At 44.5% G+C, this 11,063-nt stretch overlaps 1 protein-coding gene across 1 annotated transcript in view; it reads left to right on the top strand.

Moving 5' to 3' along the window:
* Window positions 1–7,311: 7,311 nt before the first annotated feature.
* LOC138521276 (galactoside alpha-(1,2)-fucosyltransferase 2-like) overlaps window positions 7,312–11,063 on the top strand; it is a 240,485-nt gene continuing 236,733 nt past the window's right edge. Inside the window, exon 1 of the mRNA XM_069634011.1 lies at window positions 7,312–7,382. The gene's annotated coding sequence lies outside the window, so the exon portion shown is untranslated. The remainder of the gene's footprint in view (window positions 7,383–11,063) is intronic.

Genomic DNA, 11,063 nt, shown 5'->3' with positions numbered 1-11,063 from the left:
GACGCCTGAATCCCACGTTTCAAGACACAGGCAGATACAATTAAAAGACTCATTGGACACATGCAGCAGTGAGAGTAGTCGACCTCCCAACATATGAATAAATCCTCACATTGTTTACACCTACCCATAGTAAAACATTGTTGCAAATGACAGGTGCACCGCGAGCTGGGAACAGCGATAGTCCCAGACTGGGAGGCTCGCGAGCGGACCAATCAGAACATGGGGCTCTTATCACTGACGCCATTAACATTGACCAATCCTCAGAGGTCTTCATGTAACAATTTTCATGTATCAAATTGAAGGGACAGCCCAAGTATATCACCTGACTAACCCTCAACCACTAACACCGTTCTCTATATGTATGCTATACTAACCCTACCACTCGAGTAACCAATCCAGAGTGGAAATAGGTTTTTTGCTAAACTTTCTAAGGTGACGCAAGTAGCGCGTCATACTAAGGTAAAAAGGGCCTGCGAGCCCCACGATTGTGTGTGTGTCAGGACGGACGCGTACGATCCTTGACCCATCCCTGCCGTTTTGTCTAATAAACAGCAGAGTCACCTTGCTTCTTGCGTGTGTCTCATACTCTATCTCTTTTGGGATATACGGGAGGAGTTGGGGCCTCCCTGCCTGGAGGTCTACGGACGGCCTGGCCGACCCCGGCAGAATTTCCCCCCGACACCTCACTGGGGCATTCACATTTGAAGTGTGGCACACCAACTCTGTGGGTACTTTGACACCATCTTCAATAAACACGATTTCCATTGGGAACTTTAAAATGACCATCCTCCACACCATCTGTACGGGTATGTGCACATCTCCCTCGTCTCACACTAACACTGTGCGGATATTGACAACTGTTTGACTTCTAATCTCAGCCTCCTCTCTCGTATACCATTAAACAACAGCCCTCCGAGAACTCCATCACAACCCTACAACCTTTCTGCAAAAAAAGTTTAACACCACTATAACCACACATTACCCATGGGGAGAAAATTGCTATTACAACACACTTGAGTGTGTGGGGACTTTGACACAACCACTACCAAAGAACATCTCTGTGGGCACTTTGCCACTACCATGTGTATGTATCGTCTCTGTGGGGCATTACCATCAATGTGTAAGGTCTCTCTCACTAGGGTATCTGAAAAGTGGGGTGTGCAGCAACCTGTAGGGGTCCTGAGCATGGGATAGTTACAACTAACTGAACACATGTGCGAAATGATAACCCAGGGGGTGATGAGTGGGCCCTCCTATGATGACCATTGTACACCCTCAGAGGGAATAGTAGGCTCTGAGGCAGTGAATGCCCTCTTCGATGGGATTAGTTGGCCCTGGTGGCAAACATTGATTAATGTGCACCATTGGTAAATAAATAGTCATATACTTATCTTCAGTTGACTAATTTGACAGCCTTCTTTATATGAAAGAAATTGTGCAAATAAAACATTGGTAAATGAATCAGTACATACCATCCACGGGTCATCAGTGAGCAGGTCAATTCACTTTTGGTAAATAAATAATTACACATTAACAACAGCATCACTTGTAAGCCAGTCAGTTCACATTTGGTACATAAATACTTGACATCCCTTCCAGCAACAGAGAGCCTGGTTGCAATCTCTGGTTCCCTGGGAGCTTCCCTTCTACGAGCCACACCGGGACACGTGTGGCTCGTAGAAGGTGTATCGTATTAGGTGATTTCAACTTAGGCCTCCTTGACCCTAACAATGCATCGGCCAAAGATGCCAATAGTTTACTACTCAATCTAGGTTTCACACAACGTGTCACAGCACCTACTCACTCTAAAGACAGAATCCTAGATTGGATTGCTGACCTTAATTGTGATGTGAAGGTCAATTCCAACCTACCATGTGCCTGGACGGATCATCATCGTATCACCTTTAGCATCCCCACTAAAACTTCCCAATCCACCCCTAACATTGCACCTGCCACACTCACCAGGAACAAGCGGAACATAACTTGCGCCAAACCTATCCCACTTATCCTCCCTGCCCTCAATGATCTTGCTTCCGCTTGCTCGGATCCTACTGTCTTGGTAGACTCTTACAATCAGACTATGTTAAAAGCATCGTAAACCCAAACCCCAGGCTCACCTTAATTCCTGGTTCACACCTCAGTTGAGAACCCTAGGCAAGGAAAAAAGAACCCTTGAAACTCGATGGAGAAGCCATCCGACTGAATCCAACAAAGTAAGCATGGCATTGGCGACGCTAAAGTATAAAGAAGCCATAATGTCTGCTAAAAAAGAGACATAAAATAAACGTATTGAACTTGCCCAATCCAATACTAAGGAGCTCCTCAAAATCCTAAAAGAATTGGAATCCCCTGCCCCTCTTCCAGACACCTGTTCCAAAGAAACCACTTGGGGCACTAACATCCAAGAGGCTCTCCTGGGTAAAATTACCATGCTCCAAACTAATATTAATGGTAAAAAAACAGCCTGCACTCATTTATATTACAGCTTGCTCCTCAGGCTAACCACAAATCCAATACTGTATCCTTGCAACCATTCTGCTTCTCACCTCTCTCCACCTCTGAAGTTGAACGCATCATTAACAGCCTTAAGTCCTCTAATTGTTAGGAGGACTCCTGCCCTGCCACCATTATCAAGGAGGCCTCGCACAACCTGGCGCCTTTCATCATCACACCATAAACTCCTCCTTCAGGACGGGGATCATCCCGGATAACCTCAAGGATGCCTGGGTTATTCCTCTTCTGAAAAAACCAACCTTGGACGCTAACATTCCTACCAATTACAGGCCAATCACCACAGTACCATTTCTCTTAAAAATTCTTGATCAAGTGGCATATCTGCCGATCCAAGATTACCTTGAAACCAATAACCTACTGGGTCTAAGACAATCAGGCTTCCGCCCTTGCCATGGCACTGAAACTGCGCTGCTAGACTTAAAAACGCAAATAGAAGACCTAAAAGACAAGGGAAAATTGGCGCTCCTACTCTTATTAGACCTTTCCGCAGCATTTGACCTAGTCAATCATCAAATCCTGTGCCACCACCTCAAAACTGCAGCCAACTTCTGTGAGAAAGCTAAAGCCTGGATTACCTCCTTCCTGGATAACAGATCCATGAGGGTCTTCTCACCTAGCGCCACTGCAGAACCTTCCCCTGTCACATGTGGAGTCCCCCAAGGATCATGTGTGTCCCTGACACTTTACAATGTCTTCACAAAACCTCTATTTGACATACTGGACAGCATGGGTGTCACATACACTAATTACGCTGATGACACCCAAATACTTATTCCCATTACAGGCAATTACAAAATGTACTCCTTAGCTATCAACGCCATTTACCAAGTCATCCAGGCTTGGATGGGGCAGCACGAACTGTGTTTAAACGATGAGAAAACTGAGCTCCTCATCCTAGGCTCACCCCATAAACTCAGAAAACTTGACTCCTCATTCAAGTTCTTTACCATCGATGGTAACTCCATCAAAGTGGCCAAGGATACTAAGACACTAAGTATGTACCTTGATTCCACCCTCTCCTTAACTAGACAAACCAATGCAGTTGTTTCAGCTGCATCCTACACATCTAAGCTCATCACAGCCTGCCCCCACTCCTGTCACCAGTCAACTGTACTAACCTAGCCAGGACCTTGGTCTTATCCAAAATCGACTACTGCAATGCCCTCTATTTAGGCACCAACCAATGCAATATCATAAAACTCCAAATTATCCAAAATAATGCTATCAGAGCGGCCCTTAACATCCCTAGGACCTCACACATTTCAGAACACAGACGAAACCTCCATTGGCTTTCAGTTACCCAAAGAATCTCCTTTAAAGCTCCGACAATTACACACAAAAGTATCGCGAACGAAGCTCCCAGCTACCTCTCCAACAGGTTCTCATTCAGCTGCGAGACCTCTCAGAAGCACACACGCTAATTGCCTTGTCATCCCACGCTTCAACCTCCAAAACTCTGGAGGTCATAGTTTCCCAGTCCTTGCGGCTAAGCTGTGGAGCACTCTACCCAACCTACTCAGAGCTGAACCTTCATTCCCTGCCTTCAAGCGCAAGGCCAAAGTTTGGCTGTCCACCTTTGACTAGGCATGACTGACTGGAACATTCATCTCAGCATCATAGGCCGTTTGTTTTGCATTATATCTTGACTTTATATTTAGCTCAGCCTGTGTAAACTGCACACCCTCATTTATGTATCATGTATATTCTGTATAGTTGAATGTAAATATTGTGCCTGTACCATGTATATCTTGTATATTTTAAGGTAAAATATTGTGTCTGTATGTAACCTGCCTGTAACTAAATAAGGCGCTCGGTTGCCCTCGGGCCTTGTGCACTATACAAATAAACAAAATACAAATACAAAATACCTTTTATAAAACTCTGCCCTGCCCTCCAGTCGCTGAACTGATGGGGCCTCCTGACAGGAATAAAGGCCAAAACACCTCAGCCACATGCACGCTCCACCCGTTGGCAGAGCATACCAAGTCCCCTGGAAGCTTCTCCTCTAAACACTGCTACGGAAAGCGAGAAAGGGCTTTGTAAAGCAAAAAAATGAAACCGGGACCCATTTACACACGGAACCATATGAAATGCTGGTTTACATATTCAATACCATTCCTGCGAGGACTTTGACAACACCATTATTGGGCATCATCTCTTTGGGGACTTGAACATTACCAGTATCACACACCATCTATTTGGGGACTTTACCATTCCTGTCGTCACACACCATCTATCTATGTGGAGACTTTTAAACTACCATCCTCACTTATTATTTACGTGGAGACTTTCACATTAGGAGCAATACACACCATCATTGTGGGGACTTTTACACTATCACCACTAGACACACTTTTTGTTGGAACTTAATTACTATCATCGCACATCATGTCCGTGAGAACTTTATAACTACTGTGTTCACAACCCATCCCTGCTTTTGAATGAATGGAAATCCACGTCTCTGGGAGGCCTTTTACAATATTATCACCAAACCAAATCTCTGTGGGACTTTATTATCCCTTTCATTCCACACCGTCTCTCTGGGGGACCTTTACATTAGCAGCATCACACAGCATGTATGTAGGGACGTTAACCGTACTGTGGTATTCCAGACCATTCCAAGTAAACAGTAGCATATTTATTTCTGCTTCCTTTTAAGTGAGGCAGTGCAGTTTCGTGGCAAAAGTGGTGAGCGTTAGATCACGAAACCTGAGCTCTAATCTCAGATTCACAGCTTAACCACACATTGTGCTCCTGGGCCAAGCATTCAACTCTCTGTGACACAGCTCTCCCATATGCCATAAATATTGCATGTAATAAAAGGCAATAATTGGATGCCTGCAAGTGAATATGCAATATCACAGATATTTTGGGGATGCAACGTCTGGCTGCTGTGGACCACTGAAATGTACACAGTTATTCATGCAGAGTGTGGAATGTGTGCTACAGTGCACAACAAGAATATCACCATTTTCAGATGGACATATTCACTCCAAAATGAGAATAATGAAATAAGTCCCAACAAGATCGTCACTACATGTTCAGTTCCCCGTGATGGGAGTGCTGTGCACATGATTACACACACATCAGCGTTTATGCAAATGTGAAGTTAGATCTTGTATCATTGTTTTTCTGGAAGATAATTTCATGTCTGTTATGAACACATTTAAAAAAAGAAACTATTAGCCCCCAAAAAACTGGGGGAATCGGCGTGCGTGCACGTGTGTGTGTGCATGTGGGTGTGTGTGTGGTGTGTATGTGTGGGATTGTGAGTATATTTTCGTCAGTGTGCATTTGGTGATCTTCATTTGTTTTGGGTGGTACACACCACCTTTCTTTTGGCACTGGCCATTCAAGTGACGTGGTTCGGAGGGCGAGGTTTCCACAGGAGCGTGGGTCTGAGATCGGCCATTACATAATTTGCTTGCATGTGTCATTCCATTCCTTGCTCACACATTCTCGTGCGGAATGGATCATTTTCCACCAGGCATTCATTACCCTGTGCAAACCGGACAAGGATGTGTGTCTGATGTGTGTGTGGAGTTGTGTTGCTGTGCAGTGTGTTCTTTGTTCAGTATGTATTGCGTGTTGTTATTGATTGCATGAATTGCGCAGTTTAGCCATTCATTGCTATGCACTTGTTTCATGTTAGCTCTGCTGTTTGCAGATGGGGGGGAGGGGTGCATTCAGCGGTATGGACTGAATTGTGTTTGTCCCTCGGCAACTATTGAATATGCTTAGAAATGTGGTCAGCAAAACGTGAATAGCTGAAGTTCGGCTGCTGGGATTTTCAGAATTTCAGCAGCCAAAAGTCAAGGTGTGTGCCAGAAATCTTGAAAATAGAAGTGGACTATTTTCAGATATTTTGGGCTAAACGGTGCTATGCAAAAACATAACAAAATAAAACGGTTATTTGAGCAATGTGTTGAACATGAAAACGTAGATAAACGTCTCCAAATGTGGCATAATTATTCAGATTTGACCAGATCAATACCTTGGTGACCTATCTTTGATGGGAACTAGAGTTCCAGATGAGAGCAGTTTGGAATTTTCCTAAATTGTATAACTTTAACTACAGAGTCGTGACCACAACTCTCCAATACTTACTAGGAAACCGAGGCTATTTTATTTTAGCATTTATAGCAGCGCCCAAGACCCTCAGGTATCACAGCGCTAGATACAGTAAGTGCAAAGTGAGCAAGTATAGACACAATGCATAATGGTTACAACATGCAGAGCGGAGATTGGGAGAAAAAATAGGTATAACATTATACAGACTGGCAAAGCCTCACCTCATGGTGCGGGGGGAGGTGGCTACATCAAGCATGCAGCAACAGGTGGACAACATGTGACATTGATGAGGGTGTACCGTTTGGAAAGCCTCACCTCTTGGTGTGGGGGGCTACATCAAGTTTGCAGTTATAGGTTAACAGAGGACAACAGCGCAGTGCTGGGAGGCGTCAATCCAGTGGTTACAGGTAGATTAAATGTGAGACGCAGCACAGGGCTGCGAAAACGTCAATCCAGTGGTTACAGGTGGGTTCATAGCTTTTCTTATATACTCTATTGACATGACGTACCTTGGCGGTCCGGACCTTCACATCCTCAAAACCTATAAAATCAAAGGTTAATCATTCCTTAGCAGCGGCCTGTAAATCTGTCCTTGTGCCAAAGTCCCTGAGTGCTCAAATAAAGGTAGGGAGCCACTGCAGAAAGCGCTGCAGTTCTCAGGGGAGCACGGAACTCATCTCTTCACTTCTGGGCTTTGGTGGCCGGGTACTTCCTGCCGGAGGGCGAGATCTAGGCGACGCTCCTTTTCAGAAGGGTCTAGATTTGCTTTGGCCTTGCATGCATTTCCGGTCCATCAGGTGAGCGTGGTTGGTATTATGGTAAGACATAAAGCCAGGGAGGACATTGCGCCCGCATTTGACCCCTTATTTCTGACTTCCCAGCTGTGAATGAATTAAGCTCTTTTTGGATGTTTTTAAGTTACATGCAGTAAGAGAGAGGATGTGAAAGGCTACCGTATGCAGAGTGATTACAAGACATCGTTCAGGTGTGGAGACTCAGAAGTTTACTGAAACACACTGACGTTGTTTTTATTTCGCTTGAGCGCCTTCATTAGTCCGTCCATTAACTCTTTGTGGGCAGATTGCGACTTTTTCTAATGCAGTCACTATTTTGGCTCCCATTTGGCTCCAGGGTGGAACTATGACAGGCAGGGGGATACTACCTGTCTTTTTATGCAACTGCTGACTTGCATTTCATTTTTGCTACAGCAGTCACTCGCAAAGGGTTAAGCCTGCAAGTTTTTTGACTGGCCCCCAAAATGTACTGCCTTGGAATTTCACTACTTCCTCCCAGAAAATGTAACCCCAAAATCTGCTTGTCAGTGAATGCATACATTCTCTGGGAACACGATGAGGAGCTCCGCTCAGGGAAACATGTCCTCTCTGACCAGGAGCACGTTCCCCACAACGCGTTCAGGAATGGGTGCTAGTATTTCTGTGTGGGTCAAACAAATCGCATTTTTTTCTCAAAGCATTGCTTTTGTAGTGTGTGTGTGAGTGTCTCATTACCCTAACTTAATCTTCCCCAACCCATGCGCGGTGGGAGGACACCCCAACAACCCATGCCCACATACAGCCAGTCCGCAGAGGAAACCTAGTAATCCGGGGCAGCGAAGATGTTTGCCTCATACATACCACTAGAGTAACACAGAGGACTCCATGACATGCCTGCTAATTAGGTGGACTGACTGCAGTAGCAGGCACACAGGATGGTCGTGGAGTCGAGCGCATAGATAAAGAGATAAGAAAAACAAGCAAAGGAACTTTAACACCTGAATTTTTGGCATACACTTCCCATACACAAATGCACACAACCACATCTCTGCACAGTAATCCGCACACCGCAACAACAGACCAACAATATCACACCCCAGCACAACAGCACATGGGAAGCCACACCAACCAGAAAACCGTACTCAAGCTCAGCAAACCGAACTATAGCTGGCAACAGGACATCACAACTCTCCCTTTTCTATTCCCACGACACCTTACTAACCACCCACTCTGACACCGTCCTTATCAGATCCGCCAGAGCGCCTGGGGACCACTCCGGTGGTGACGGTGCATGCTACAGATACCTTTTAACATTAACATCTACAGTCTACACACATTCCAGGCGCTCCATGCAGAGTAGGTGTGCACGAGTGGAGAAAGCCTGGGTTGCGAGGAGAGGAGATAGAGCGGGTGTAACTTTACAAGGTGAGAAACAAATGTGTGTACGAATTCTGACTATTCAGTTAAAAACAACATTTTGTATGAACTCATTTTTTTTGTAAATTCTACAATAATTAAAAAAACATTTTGTGGAATTTTACATTACTGGAAAAACCCTAAAACCTGGGCTCTTAGGCATCTATGAAATGTAAAATATGGTTTCCAAATGTAATCTCTTCTTTAGAATGTCTTTTTATTTGAACTGTTTAATGTATTGATTATTAAAGTAACAGTGCTGCGAAAGCGCATAACAGATACGCTATCAACAATAGGAAATGATTGAACAAAGTGGGATATCAGTAATAATGCAGAGTTTACAATGTCCCCAAATAATATCCATTCATTTTCACGTTACTGCACTTTGGCGCAGCCTGGACAGAGATTTCCTTAAAATACACGGTAGCGCACAGGCCTGGAACGTTTAGCCTCCATAAGTGTTCGACTACAACTCCCGTCAGCCCCGGTCGGCATAGTTAAAGGTGGAGTGTCCAAAACAACAGGAGAGCTGCAGGTTGCAGACCGCTGCCTCAGCACAACATCGCAGGCTGGAAACATTGCCTGAATACCAAATCCTGACTGTATATGAGATTACCAACAGTATTGCACAATTATTTCAACAATATGGCAAGTAAGGAAAGGCCCTTTTAAACATTCTGAAGGATCGCCCTTCCCCTGCACAGCCACGAGGTGGTCTGTCACTGGTGGCCATATTTGAGGGGCGTCTGTCTTTGGCTGACTCAGCCATATTTGAATTATCACATTATTACGAGAGTTTACTTGACATTTCTGCAACCTGTACATTGCTCTACATTCCTAGATCACCTCAATGTACACAACGCTGGCAGAAGAAATACAAACAGTTCCATTCCATGTGATTTTGACCCTCCTCCTGTTTTTATGGTTATTCATGTTGGTCTCATCCAGTCCTTTTCCCAAACTCTGACTGACTGCATGCTCTGTTTTGGGGGATCACACAGAAAAGTGGCAGGCGTTTGGGGTCCTGTTCTAGCTTTTATCGCAGCCTATCCTTCTCTTTGGGTTGGAAGGGGACGGGACTGGGTGATTGTGGACTTTGTACTATGACTGGTTTTCAATGTACTTTGGCGCTAACAAATTGGCCAAGGTCTCTGCATGGGTGCAGAGTTTACATAGTACATAGAGATCACGTGAATTCCAAGCTTCCCCTTTTCATTCAGTGCTGCCATAGCCAGCTTCCTTACAGGCTCTCCCACCACTAATGACCTTGCCAGACTACAGCTGCTGACACGTGTCGCCATAGCAACGATCATAACCTTACCTCTGTGGCAAGTGCAACTGGTATTGGTACAAAACCTTGAATCCAAACCCAGTGAATCCCATAATGTGACGGGATTAGTATCTATGGTAACACACAACCAATCCAATGTCGCAGAACCATCACTATTATCAGTTTATAGAGCCATGAAATAAGATATATAATCTCAGCCTCCATTCTTAGGCATTCATTATTACACACCACCCATCTGTGATCTAAAATTCTAAAACATTGCTGTCAAAGGTTTATTATCACAATGATCACACAATATTGATGTGAGGCAAATTACTTTAATTACAAACTAGTTTGTGTGGGAACTTTGAAACTGCCATCATATACATCTTTCTGGTGGTGGGTTTTTATCGTTGCCATCAGATACCGTCTCTTTGGGAACTTTACCATGCCTTTCTTCACACACCACCTCTGTGGGGACTTTAACATCCACATCACATGCAATCTCTTTTGGGTCTTTGCTAGTCCCATCATCACACGCCACCTATGTGGGGCTTTAAAGATTACCATTATTTTACACAATCCCTTTGAGGATGTTAACATCCCTATTATTTGTAAACTCTCACCACCTATGTGGGGACTTTAAAACTACCATCATCTCACTTCACCTAACTGGGGCATTCACATTTGCAGTGTGGCACACCAACTCTGTGGGTACTTTGACACCATCTTCAATAAACACGATTTCCATTGGGAACTTTAAAATGACCATCCTCCACACCATCTGTACGGGTATGTGCACATCTCCCTCGTCTCACACTAACACTGTGCGGATATTGACAACTGTTTGACTTCTAATCTCAGCCTCCTCTCTTGTGTACCATTAAACAACAGCCCTCCGAGAACTCCATCACAATCCTACAACCTTTCTGCAAAAAAAGTTTAACACCACTATAACCACACATTACCCATGGGGAGAAAATTGCTATTACAACACACTTGAGTGTGTGGGAACTTTG

The sequence above is a fragment of the Ambystoma mexicanum genome, chromosome 1q (genome assembly GCF_040938575.1).
Source record: "Ambystoma mexicanum isolate Mex_15411 chromosome 1q, UKY_AmexF1_1, whole genome shotgun sequence".
Classification (NCBI taxonomy): Eukaryota; Metazoa; Chordata; class Amphibia; order Caudata; family Ambystomatidae; genus Ambystoma; species Ambystoma mexicanum.
This window is presented reverse-complemented; position numbering and strand designations above follow the sequence as displayed.